The sequence below is a fragment of the Sapajus apella genome, unplaced genomic scaffold (genome assembly GCF_009761245.1).
Source record: "Sapajus apella isolate SASKATOON/1434 unplaced genomic scaffold, GSC_monkey_1.0 scaffold4, whole genome shotgun sequence".
Classification (NCBI taxonomy): Eukaryota; Metazoa; Chordata; class Mammalia; order Primates; family Cebidae; genus Sapajus; species Sapajus apella.
The window spans coordinates 18480076-18492954 of record NW_022436944.1 but is presented as its reverse complement, the minus strand read 5'-3'; the positions used below and the strand labels follow the sequence as shown (position 1 = coordinate 18492954).

At 40.9% G+C, this 12879-nt stretch overlaps 1 protein-coding gene across 1 annotated transcript in view; it reads right to left on the bottom strand.

Annotated features, from left to right (window-relative positions):
- The window catches only part of WWTR1 (WW domain containing transcription regulator 1), a 155294-nt gene that overhangs the window by 99737 nt on the left and 42678 nt on the right, over positions 1-12879 (bottom strand). The window lies entirely within an intron of this gene.

The window sequence follows — 12879 nt, the reverse complement described above, 5'->3', positions numbered from 1 at the left end:
TTAAAACAATTGAATTCATTCTTTGTCAGTGAGGAATCAGAATTCTTTTCAATGATTAACAACTTTAGGAGACTGCAAAAGTCAACAAAGACCTGTGTGACTGTAAAATTTCCTCTGGTAATTCAAAAACATTACTCAGAGATTTCCCAAGAGATAACTGAAACAAAAAAAGAAAAATAAGTAATAAATAAATACACCTCTTCTCAAAAGTACAAATAAAACCACCTATCCAGCATCTTCAATAGGAGATTCCATTAGAATGCAAGTTTCATGAGGGCAAACAGTTTAGTCTTCAAGGCCTAAGTCAGTGCCTGGCACGTGGTAGGTACTAAAGGAATGCTTGCTACATGAATTAATAAATAAATGAATAACTAAAGCAACTGCAAAAACCAGTATCTGATATTGTTGAATTCTGAGTATAATTATTCATGATTTTATTATTTTTAACAAGTGTTATCCTGAGAGTGACAGTGTAAAAAAAATAGAAAAAAAAGTTGTAAATGCCTAATTGCCCATTATATTGTTTTTATAACTTCAAGAAAGACTGTACAAAATAGAAAAAAACTTTATTTGGAATACTGATACATTTTTGTATTGTAACTTCCCTACCATCCGTTTCACACACACGCACACGTATGCACACACAAATGTGTACACACACACAACCACCATCACCAGAGCCTGCACAGTTAGCACAGATTAGTTTCTCAACAAATATCTAAATAATTTTTTTTTTTTTTTTTTTTTGAGAGACGGAGTTTCGCTCATGTTGCCCAGGCTGGAGTGCAATGGCGCGATCTCGGCTCACCGCAACCTCCGCCTCCTGGGTTCAGGCAATTCTCCTGCCTCAGCCTCCTGAGTAGCTGGGATTACAGGCACGCACCACCATGCCCAGCTAATTTTTTGTATTTTTAGTAGAGACAGGGTTTCACCATGTTGACCAGGCTGATTTCAAACTCCTAACCTCAAGTGATCCAGCCACCTTGGCCTCCCAAAGTGCTAGGATTACAGGCATGAGCCACTGTGCCCAGCCTAAATAATTTTTTAAAAGATAAACTGCAACAATTATCATCAGAAAAAGAACCAAAAGACAAGTGATAAAGGGTCTAAAATGTTAAGATCAGCCAGGTGGCTTACGTGCTAGAATCTGAGCACTTTGGGAGGCTAAGCCAGGAGGATAGCTTGAGCCCAGGAGTTTGAGACCAGCCTGGGCAACATAGAGAAACCCTGTCTCTACCAAAAAAAAAAAAAAAAAAAAAAATAGTAATAACACAAAAATTAGTGAGGTGTGGTGGCGTGCGTCTATAGTCCCAGCCACTCAGGAGGCTGAGGTGGGAAGATCACACTGGAGCCCTGGAGGTAGAGGTTGCAGTGAGCCCTAATCACACCACTGCCCTCCTGCCTGGGTAACAAAGTGAGACCTTGTCTCAAAAAAACTAGTTAGTTAATTAACTGATTGATTGATTAAAATGTTAAGCTCTACATGAAGCCTTAGAAGTCCTCTAGTCTGCTAGGTGTGGTGGCTCACGCTTGTAATCCCAGCTCTTAGGGAGGCAGAGGCAGGATAGCTTGAGCCCAGGAGTTCAAGACCTGCCTGGGCAATATAGCGAGATCCCATTCTCCACAAAAAGGAAAAAACAAAAGACCAAAATAATAATAAGCATAAGAAGTCCTCTAGTCCGACCTCATTATGTACTAGATGGGCAACTAAGGTCCAAAGTGCTATTCAGCTTTACACTAGCAAGGCAAGGACAAGAACACTGGACTCCTCAAGAGCCATCCAAACCCCACCAGGGTATTTTCTTCCCAAGTTTGGGTTACCTAATCATAATCAGATTACCTACTAAAAGGTACAGAATGTGCAATGTGCTGTTCACTACACCCTCCCACCTAAGAAATTATTGCACCAATTCACCAGGATAGGGTCAGCAAACTATGGCCTGCACCCAAATCCTATCCACTATCTGTTTCTGTACAACAGGCAATCCAAGAATGGTTTTTACATTTTTAAATAATTGTAACAAATTAAAATATTATTTTGTGACATTTGAAAATTCGAATTTTTGTGTCCATAAATACAGTTGTTTTGGAACACAGCTACACCCATTTGTTTCTAATACAGCCTATGACTGCTTTCACACCACAACAGCAGAGCTGAATAGTTGCAACAGGGACTGTATGGCCCATGAAGTCTAAAATATTTACCTGTAGCCCTTTACAGAAAATGTTTGCCAACCTTTGCACTAAGAGATAGTTAATGTGATTTTGCTAAGTTTCACCTTCAAAACAGCCAGGGTTGTCCCCATCAACCAGTTGCAGTCACTCACATGCTATTTCCTCTTCTTTGATTATTAAAACTCCACAGCAAACTATTGTTTTTACCAGTCACCCAGAAAACAAAGATAAATGTTTCCACAGAGGAAATAATAACCTTCCTTTTCCAAGGTCCTCCTCTGCCTCACTTCCAGTGAAATTAAAAGCAATTCTTCATTCGCAGGGGGTCTGTGTCATTTTCCCCAACAGAATTCAGAGGGCAACATTAGTTCATTTTTACAATGAAGGGCTCAGGCAGAAGAAAAGTAGCTAGTAGTGAGTTTATCCTAAGAAAAAAAGGAATGTTTAACATTATCTGGAACTGATAATTTTGTTTTCCCTTGAGATGCTATTCTTTCTAATATCAAATGCAAACTGCCATTAGATAACATACCTCTTCTAAAAATTAAAAATCATAATATTCATATTTAATTTTTAACTTTCCAGTTTTTCAATTGCAAGCAAAGTACCAAATTCATACCTGCTCAGTGTTGCAAAATGATTTTAAAATGTAATGATATTTTGGTTTGATTTTGTTTCATACTGTTTTCCTCTACCAGTGTACAAAATACTCCCTTGTAACAAATAAACTAAGAAAAGCCCATTCCCAGAGCCTCGGGAAATAATTTTAAGGGTGTCTATGTTCACTTACATCATGAACCCAGCTGTTATGCTGTTAAAGTTACAAACGGCCACTCTTCATTTTAATAGCAGATTTAAAGAAACTTAATGTTAGTTCAACATGGGTAAACAGTCTCTCACACAGCATAAATAAAGAATTCTTTGAGTTGTAAATAGTAGTTGCTCAAAGTAGTGAAAGGGTGGCTGAGGAAGACAGAGAAAAGACACCTTCTCTCCTCTTTTTCTAGCAGGGCAGGCCAGGGAAAGGAGGCAGGACGCCAGAGGGCTGGAAGAGCTCAGCCATCCAGAAGGACAGCAGGGTTGCCAACTCCTGAAAGCAGCCACCATTCATTCACTGTTCACTCATTTGTCAAACATCAACTGAACATTCTCCTATTTATACAACATCCAGGGGACTCAAAGAAGAAAGTGGCCTGGCCACTGCTGTTCTTAAGTAAGCCTTACTGGCCAGGCACAGTGGCTCACACCTGTAATCCCAACACTTTGGGATGCCAAGGTGGGAGGATCACTTAAAGTCAGGAGTTTGAGACCAGCTTGGGCAGTGTACTGAGAGCTCGTCTGTACAAAAAAAAAAAGGTTTTTTTTAATTAGCTGGGCATGGTGGTGGCATGTCTGCGATCCCAGCTGCTGGGGAGGCTGAGGTGGGAACATAGCTTGAGCCCAGGAGTTTGAGGCTGCAGTAAACTATGATTGCACCACTGCTCTCCAGCCCAGGTGACAGCGAGACCTCGTCTTTAAAAATAAGAAAAATAATAAAGGTTTTTTAAAATATTTTTTTAAAAAAGAAGGCTACTAACATGCAGTTTAAGGCAAAATGTACACAGAACCAAAAAAGCTACACAGCAAGACAATGACATATGCCAGGGGTCAGCTAACTACAACTTGCAGGCCAAGTCTAGCTGGCAACCTGTTTCTGTGAATAAAGTTTTATTGGAATATGGCCACACCCACTCATCTATATATTGTATATAGATGTTTTCACATTACAATGGCACAGTTGAGTAGAAGCAACAGAGACCATGTGTCTGGCAAAGCCAAAAGATGATCTGGCCTTTTTCAGAAAGTTTGCCCGTCCCCAACATATGCCAGAGTGGGATCAATCCAATCGGAGTAATCAGAGATGACGATATGAAAGAGCTGACATTTGGTCTAAGTTTTGATTACTCAATGTTTCAAAAGGGGAAAATGGGAAAGCCATATTGTGAGGGGCAGAATGGCCAAGACGAGATGAGTCTGAACAATGAAAGGACTGAATTCGAACGGGGTACAGGATATGAGAAGGGGCATTGTGGCAAAGTGGCTAACGACGCTTACCCAGACTACATGGTTTAACAGTTAATGACACAGCTCCAGAGTGTTTGCTAACTTACTGGAAATGTCATTCCCCTTTTGTCTAGCTTCCTTGACATTTATGGCTAATTCCATAACTCACAAATATGTTTGTTCACTGACTGATTACTATGCTCAATCAAAAGTTTGCATTTCAGTTTAATTTCAAAAACAATTCTATTTACATTATTGCCTAGACTTGCATTTAATCCTCAATTACATCAGACATTACTATTCCCACTTGACAAATAATAAAAACTGGGCAACTCAACCCATGTCCCATATGGAGTCAGGGGCAAGAGACTGGTTTAGAACCCTGGGTTCTCCAACCCATCTCAGGACCCACCTTAGAAAGACACTCATATTGGAGACGTTACCACTTGTACTGCATTCTAGACTAGAAATTCTGATAATCCAATACCAAATAATCAAACAGGAATGGTTTTTTGGGACATATCCTTGCCAAACCTGAACTGTGGCCTGATAGTAGCTCAAAATCCACATCAAAGACCGAGTCTGAGGTACATTCATTTTGTACTGAATGAAATCTGGTCAATTCACATCATTTTGTTACAATGGGCATTGGGTAAATGTTCTCATGGATTAACTTGATCCATTATAGAAGTGAAAACAAAACAAAACTCCACCTACCAATACATACCTTGGCAGTTGGATCATTTTTATTTTGCACTGGAAACCTAGGACCCTTAAGAGAAAGGAATCATTTGTAATTAATTTTCCTGTTCTTTGTACTTGCGAGTACACAGTAAGTGGTGTTCAGATGAACGCCACTTAAAAACCCCCGTTGCCTGCCAATTAAGTAATAATATTTTCTTTTCAGAGAAATGACATAAAAGAGATTCTAATGTCTTGGGTCGCTGAGTATTTCCTATGCAGGAGGATATGAGGCTGTGACACTGAATTTCTCCACCAGCAGGATATTCAGTGTGATGAGTAAATTAACAGTTAGCATGGAAAATAGGAAAATAGTTCTTCTCAGCATTTGTCATAAGAGAGATCAGAGTTTCCACACTCACCAAATCTGTATAAATGGTTTCTTTAACCATGGACATCATCTCTTCTTAACTCCTTCCCCATGTCTCTCCACTCATACTCCACCACTGATCCTTCAAAACATCTCTTTCTACACAATTTTTAATGTTTTGTTCCTTTACTTGCTTGCTTTACACAAGCCCGTCTAGAGTCCTCTACAACAAAATTATTTCCATCATTGTTAACTTTAGAACAGACAACAGTTCCAATGCTAGTCTGAAAATCATTCTGAAATATCCAATAGCTCTTCTTCCAAAGCGCAGGTGGGTAGGCTGAACAGAGAGGCATTTTTATGCTTTCCGAATCATAAGAGGAGGGACTACAAGCTGTTAGTGTATTGTCTCCCAGGCTCCACCATTTCCTACACATTCCCAACACTGACCTCTTAAAACCTAGGCAGTCTCAGAAGGCAGATCAGGAAATGTGAAGGCATAGGACCAGACAGAATCATGTATGAAAGCCTAACATAGCTTAGGGGACTGGCCTAGGGACTATGGACAATTATCCTCTCTCTTAGCCTAATGATAGGATGTCATGAAGATGAGCACCACTCCCCACCATCAGTAATGAGAATGCAGAGGCAAGAGCCAGGGACAAAGGAGAGAGCTGAAGACAAGCAACAAGATGAAGGATAACAGCTTGGTAGTTCAGAATCATTATCTGTCTCCCCCTGACATACTCATCTCAAGACAGCCAATCTCCACTCCCTGCATGTTTTCTTTGATTTACTAACTTACATTCTTTGGTTACTTTTTTTTTTTTTTTTTGAGACAGAGTCTCACTCTGTTGCCCAGGCTGGAGTACAGTGGCACAATCGCGACTCACTGTACCCTCGAGCCTCCCTGAGTTCAAGTGATCCTCTCACCTCAGCCTTTCAAGTAGTTGAAACTACAGGCACATACCACCATACCCAGCGATTTTTTAAATTTTTTGTAGAAATGTTGCCCAGGCTGGTCTTGAACTCCTGGTCTCAAGGGATCTGTCTGCCTCGACCTTTCAAAATGCTGGGATTGAGTGAGGGGCAGCGAGGAGATGCAGAAAAAAAAAGTGCTGGGATTACAGGTGTGAGACACTGCACCCAGCTGGCCTTTTGTTACTTTTTTAACAATCAAATAATCCATGCTCATGGTGAATGAAAATCCACACTCATGGTGAAAAAAAAAATGTAAAATGCAGATAAACAAAAATGAGAGAGAGAGAGAGAAAGATGAATGGAAAAAAGAAAGAAGAGAAAATACATAACTTCCTTACCTAGGACTAATATTTCAGTACTGGCTTCCAAATGTGTTCTTGCTTAAATGTCTTTTGAGGGGTCTTGCTTGAACTGCTTTCAAACATCAGATCTTACCTATATTTCATCTGGGAAAATCAGTTCTTCTGAGAGCAATTACTGACACACAGTCACACACAGCATGACTTTTGGGTCAACAACAAATGGTACCTTCCACAGTGAGTCCCTAAGATCATAATGGAGCTAAATAACTCCCATTGCCTGGCGACATCTTAGCCATGGAAATGTCATGGCACAACACATTACCTTCCTCTATGTTTAGATACACAAATACTTACCACTGTGTTATAACTCCCTGTAGTACTCAGTACAGTAACGTATTATACAGTTTTATAGCTTAGGAGCAATAGGCTATGCATATAGCCTAGATGTGTAGTAGACTATATATTCTGTGATGTTCACACAATGATGAAAACATCTAATGATGTGCTTCTCAGAACACATCTATGTCAAGCAATACATGATTGCACTTTTCAAAGGCAATAGCATTGATGAATAAGCATTTCTTTTCGGCTAGGCATGGTGGTTCATGCTTATAATTCCAGCACTTTGGGAGGCCAAGGCTATAGCCAATATGAATATTTCCATAATACAAAGTTTTTAAAAATATCATTGTGAATATATATTGCTCCAGTTATGAATAAATCTTTTGTACAGGTGTGAGCCATTGAGCCCGGTCATAAACAACATGAACATCTTTCAAAAAGAGGCATCAGAACGATAGCTTAGGCCAGGCATGGTGGCTCAGACCTGTAATCCTAGCACTTTGGGAAGCCAAGGTGGGTGGATCACTTGAGGTCAGAAGTTCGAGACCAACCTGGCCAACATGACAAGGTGAAACCCCGTCTCTATTGATAATACAAAAATTAGCTGGGCATGGTGGCATGCACCTGTAGTCCCAGCTACTCGGGAGGCTGAGGCCAGAGAATCGCTTGAACCTGGAAGGTGGAGGTTGCAATGAGCTAAGATTACACCATTGCACTCCAGCCTGGACGACAAGAGTGAAACTCCATCTCCAAAAATAAAAGAACGATAGCTTAGGTGACGGTTACAGCAGGGTACATTATACTACTTTACTAGTATTGAGGTATGTTTTAAATCTCCCATTAGAAAAAAATGCTTTGCATATGCACCTAAGTGCTAATTTATGTGCAGACCAGCATGTGGCATACTCCCTAAATGAAATAAACAATACTGTGAGCTTTCAAAATCCACTCTTTTTGTAGACATGTCCTAATTTAATGCAGCAATACCTATAATTCAGCTCTGAAAATTGCATTCAAAACACTGCTTTCTATCATTTTTTATAAGGATTTTTTTCTTTGGCCACTGATTTATCAGATTCTTATAAACTCTCTATACAAAAAAGTATATGATTTCTAGAATTTGCTTTAAAATAATTTAGGTAGTGTTAACCATTACAAATTTAAAACATTTCTAAAAGAGGGAGGGGATCAACAAATAAGAATGGCAGAATGTGGATGGCTGCTGAAGTGGATGGATGGTAGGTATGTGGGAAATTATCATACTGTTCTCTCATGGATATTTGAATAGTTCCATAATACAATGATTTTTATTGAATCATTGTGAATAGGCTGGGTGTGGTGGCTCACACCTGTAATCCAAGTACTTTGGAGGCCAAGGTGGGTGGATCACCTGAGGTCAGGAGTTCAAGACCAGCCTGACCAACATGGTGAAACCCCATCTTTAAAAAAATAAAAATAAAAATAAATAAATAAATAAATAAATAAATCACTGTGAATATATATTGCTCCAATTATAAATAAATCTTTTGTACCCAGTGCACAAATAATTAAGCTTTATTGGAATGGCTACTTACTACGTGTCCAGTGCTATTTCCAGCACTTAATGCTCATCAATTCCTTTAGACATGCCTGATCAGTTGGTATTATTGGTCCCATTTGATATCTGAGGAAACAGATCCAAAGAAACAAGCCACTTGGCCAAGGACTCAAGGCAAGTGAGATGGAGGAGGGGGAACAGCCACACCATAGAGGTGTCTGCTACACATATTGTTTGGTTCCTTTATAAATATTATTGTACGTGAGCATGTCTGTTTCATTGTCACTTGCAGTATTTTAGTGCATCCTGTTTTTCTAGAAAAATGAATCAGCCTCTCTCTGTTTATCCAAGATAACAAAACAAAACAAAAAGGCCTGAGAACAATATTGGTCTGATGGAGGCCATCCTGACTGAAAAAGGAAACGTCCCTGAGTCAATATCCTCAGTGAGAGACATCCCTTCATAAAACAAATCAGGAATATTCCAACAGGGTTCAAATAAGCATAAACATCCACAGAGTTCAGTGGAAGCTACACTGCACTCAGCCACCGGCATTTTTTACTGCCTGTGGGCTTTTCCTGTCTCATCTCAGACTCACTTCTCAAACTCTAACCCCTCAAATGTCTCAGGCTTTAAAGTTTCCATAAGATCTTTTTTCCCCTTGAGAATGTCCGCTTCCCACCCTTTCTTTCTGCCTATCAGAATTTGACCCTATCTTTAAAAATTCAGCTCAGGGAACACCCTTCTCTGTAATCCCATGTAATGAAATCCCTTGGCTAGAACTATGTGTTTCTTCCTCTGCACTTTCCTAATAAAATGGCTGTCCTCTCTTTTAATAAATTTCCTTCATTCTGCCAGTATTATGAAAAGCCATTTTCAGATTTCTTTCTAAAGCTGAACCTAAGTTATTTAGGACAAAGGCCACGTACTTATGTATTACTACATCCCACAGTGCCAGCACAAACTAGAAGCTCAATGTGGAAGGAAAAGTAAGAAGGAGGGAGGGAGGAAATGTTACTTTATAAGCATAAGCCAGACTGTCTAAATAAGGGAGTTAGGTTTTAAAGTCACCAAGAAAAGCAAAACTCATGTTGAAACAATGCCCCTGAAAATCTCCTAACTGCATATTAAGTTTGCTGTGCCATTTTTATTTTTTATTTTTTTATTTTATTTATTTATTTTTTTTTTTTTGAGAAGGAGTTTCACTCTTGTTACCCAGGCTGGAGTGCAATGGCGCGATCTCGGCTCACCACAACCTCCGCCTCCTGGGTTCAGGCAATTCTCCTGCCTCAGCCTCCTGAGTAGCTGGGATTACAGGCACGCGCCACCATGCCCAGCTAATTTTTTGTATTTTTAGTAGAGACGGGGTTTCACCATGTTGACCAGGATGGTCTCGATCTCTTGACATCGTGATCCACGCACCTCGGCCTCCCAAAGTGCTGGGATTACAGGCGTGAGCCACCGTGCCCGGCCATGCCCTGCCATTTTTAGACATGCTATCTCTCAATAAAACCAGCACACCCAGTTTTCCCTCCCACTTTGGAACAGATACATGAGAAGATAGCTGGTTTCCATTTAGGAGCCACATTGTGCCATGACAAGGTGGTCACAATTTGAGGATCTCCTGGGGACCAAGATGAGCAGAAAGAAAAATGAACTTTCATCTCATTCTCACTCTCACTCCAGGGCAATTAGATTGCAGCAGTGTGCAATCTGTCTTCTCTCTCCTTCTGTCCCCCTCTTTCTCTAAACTCATGTCGTAGGATGTGGGTGAGCCAATGCATACACAATGTAACTTTACTGTGCTTCTTCAAGTTCACAACCACTAGAGGCTTATGATTGTCCATGGATTTGCCACTTTTCATTATTTCTAACTGGCCTCATTCTAACAAAGGATTTGGAACCTTTTAAAATTCCGTAAATCAGGCCAGGCATGGTGGCTCACACCTGTAATCCCAGACTTTGGGAGGCCAAGGTGGGAGGATCACCTGAGGTACGAGTTCGAGACCAGCCTGGCCAACATGGTGAAACCCTGTCTCCACTAAAAATATAAAAATTAGCTGGGCATGGTGGTGCATGCCTGTAGTCCCAGCTACTCAGGAAGCTGAGGCAGGAGAATCACATGAACCTGGGAGGTGGAGGTTAATAGTGAGCAGGGATTGTGCCAGCCACTGTACTCCAGCCTGGGTGACAGAGCAAAACTCCATCTCAAAATAAAATAAAATAAAATAAAATTCCGTAAATTACACCAATATTATTCATGGACTCTGAAAATCCCTTCCATAGATACAAAAATAAAATGCAGAATATTCCACCACTGGCTAAAAAAAAACAACTGTTACTATAGTGCATGCACACAGAAAAACCTGGAAGGATGTATATCAAAGCAAACAGTGGATATGCAAATGATAGACTATAGATTTTTTTTCCCCCTTAATTAACAAAGAACTATAATGACTTTTGAAAAAACTTTTAAGAGTTACTTTTTAAAGGCTACTGTCAATTTCCTAGGGATAGACTGAAACAAGATATTCCAAAGATAAAGCCTATACTCTTTGCAGGCATGTCCTCTCAGAAGAACGTCTGAGAATAAGACGTTCGAAGGACTGAAGAATGAATGGTACAAGGACTCCTCGAGCCAACAGGCTGCCTGAACAAGCTGGCCACAAGCCTGGGGCTACAATGTCTTGCAGCCAACAGATACATCCGGGCATACTGGTGGGGTCAGCAGACACTGAGGCGCTGGTACCAAGCTCGAGGTAGGGAGAGCAACGTCTCTTGAGCATCCATCCGTGCTGGTCTTGGTGCCAGAGATCCAACATGTATCTATCTCTAATCCTTACAACACCATCCAAGGCAGGCAAGAGGCTAGATAGCTTACCCAATGTCACATAGCTGGTGTTTGAAGCTCCATATGTCAAGCTCCAGAAAGTGCTCTTTAACAATATAATAGCTATGAAAAGATGTGGTCCCCACATATCTGAACCTTACACAAATGCAGAAAAAGAGAGAGAGAATGCAATGTCAGATGTGAAAAACATCAGTGAAGTACAGGGGATTTGAGGAGTATATAGGAGAAAAACCTTAAAATGGACAGAGTTGAGATTTAAACCCAGCTCTATTTAGACATAAAGTCTCTGTGCTTTGCATTATACTAGGCTGCCTCTCCACACTGTAGGAGCCTGGAAAGGTAAAGGAAGCTCCAATTAAGAGGGGAGTCACATGACAAGTATAAACCTGTTCTCTCTTCTCCTTTGCCCTCCCCACTACCACCTGGGCTCCTGAAAGAATCAGTGCAGGAGCCAACATCTCCTTCAGCCCATTGACGTCTGTGAGATACCCGGAGACATTCAACCCAGAGATATCCAGGCTGCTTGCCAAACAAGGAAATCCGAGATAAATGTGCCATTCTGTCATGACCTCATCCTGCTGAGAGACAGACAGAAACAATGGCAGAGAGAAATAGCCTTGCATGTTTTCATGGCACCTTTCAGAAAGAGATGAAATTCACCATCAGTCACACCTCTTGGAGGTTATACCATTTAGCTGATGAGAAACAGGCAGAAAGTCATAGAGTAGGGACGCTCCTGAAGGCAGGCCTATGAGAAGCCCCCTGAAGCTTCTTGAAGAAGAAAAATAGCACTGCTTCTCCCATACTGACAGGAGTTCCTATGAAGCAGCGTTTGTCAGCAGTATTATTAAAAAAGAAATCAGGCCAGATGCAGTGGCTCACACCTGTAATCTCAACACTTTGGGAAGCCAAGGCGAGAGGACTGCTTGAAGCTAGGAGTTCAAGACCAGCCTGGACAACACAGTGAAATCCTATCTCTACCAAAAGAATTTAAAAATTAGCCAGGCTTAGTGGTATGCTCCTGTAGTCCCAGCTACTCAGGAGACTGAGACGGGAGTAACACTTGAACCTAGGAGTTCCAGGTTACAGTGAGCTATGATCACACCACTATACTCCAGCCTGAGTGACAGAGTTAAGACCCTGCCATTAAAAAAAAAAATCAGGTATATAGTGCTGGCTGATGATTTCTTCAATCTCCATGCTCTGTTTTTTTGCTTGTTTGTTTGTTTGTTTGTTTGTTGATACAGAGTCTAGCTCTGTCGCCCAGGCTGGAGTGCAGTGGTGCAATCTCGGCTCACTGCAACCTCCACCTCCTGGGTTCAAGCGATTCTCCTGCCTCAGCCTCCTGAGTAGCTGGGACTACAGGTACGTGCCACCACGCCTGGAAATTTTTTGTATTTTTAGTAGATACGGTGTTTTACCGTTTTAGCCAAGATGGTCTCGATGTCCTGATCTCGTGATCTGCCCACCTTGGCCTCCCAAAGTACTGAGATTACAGGCGTAAGCCACTGCAACCAGACCCTGTTTATTTTTATTAGAGCACAACAAAGGTAATTTTGTTCAAATCTACTACTTTAGACTTAGGCTTGAACTGACT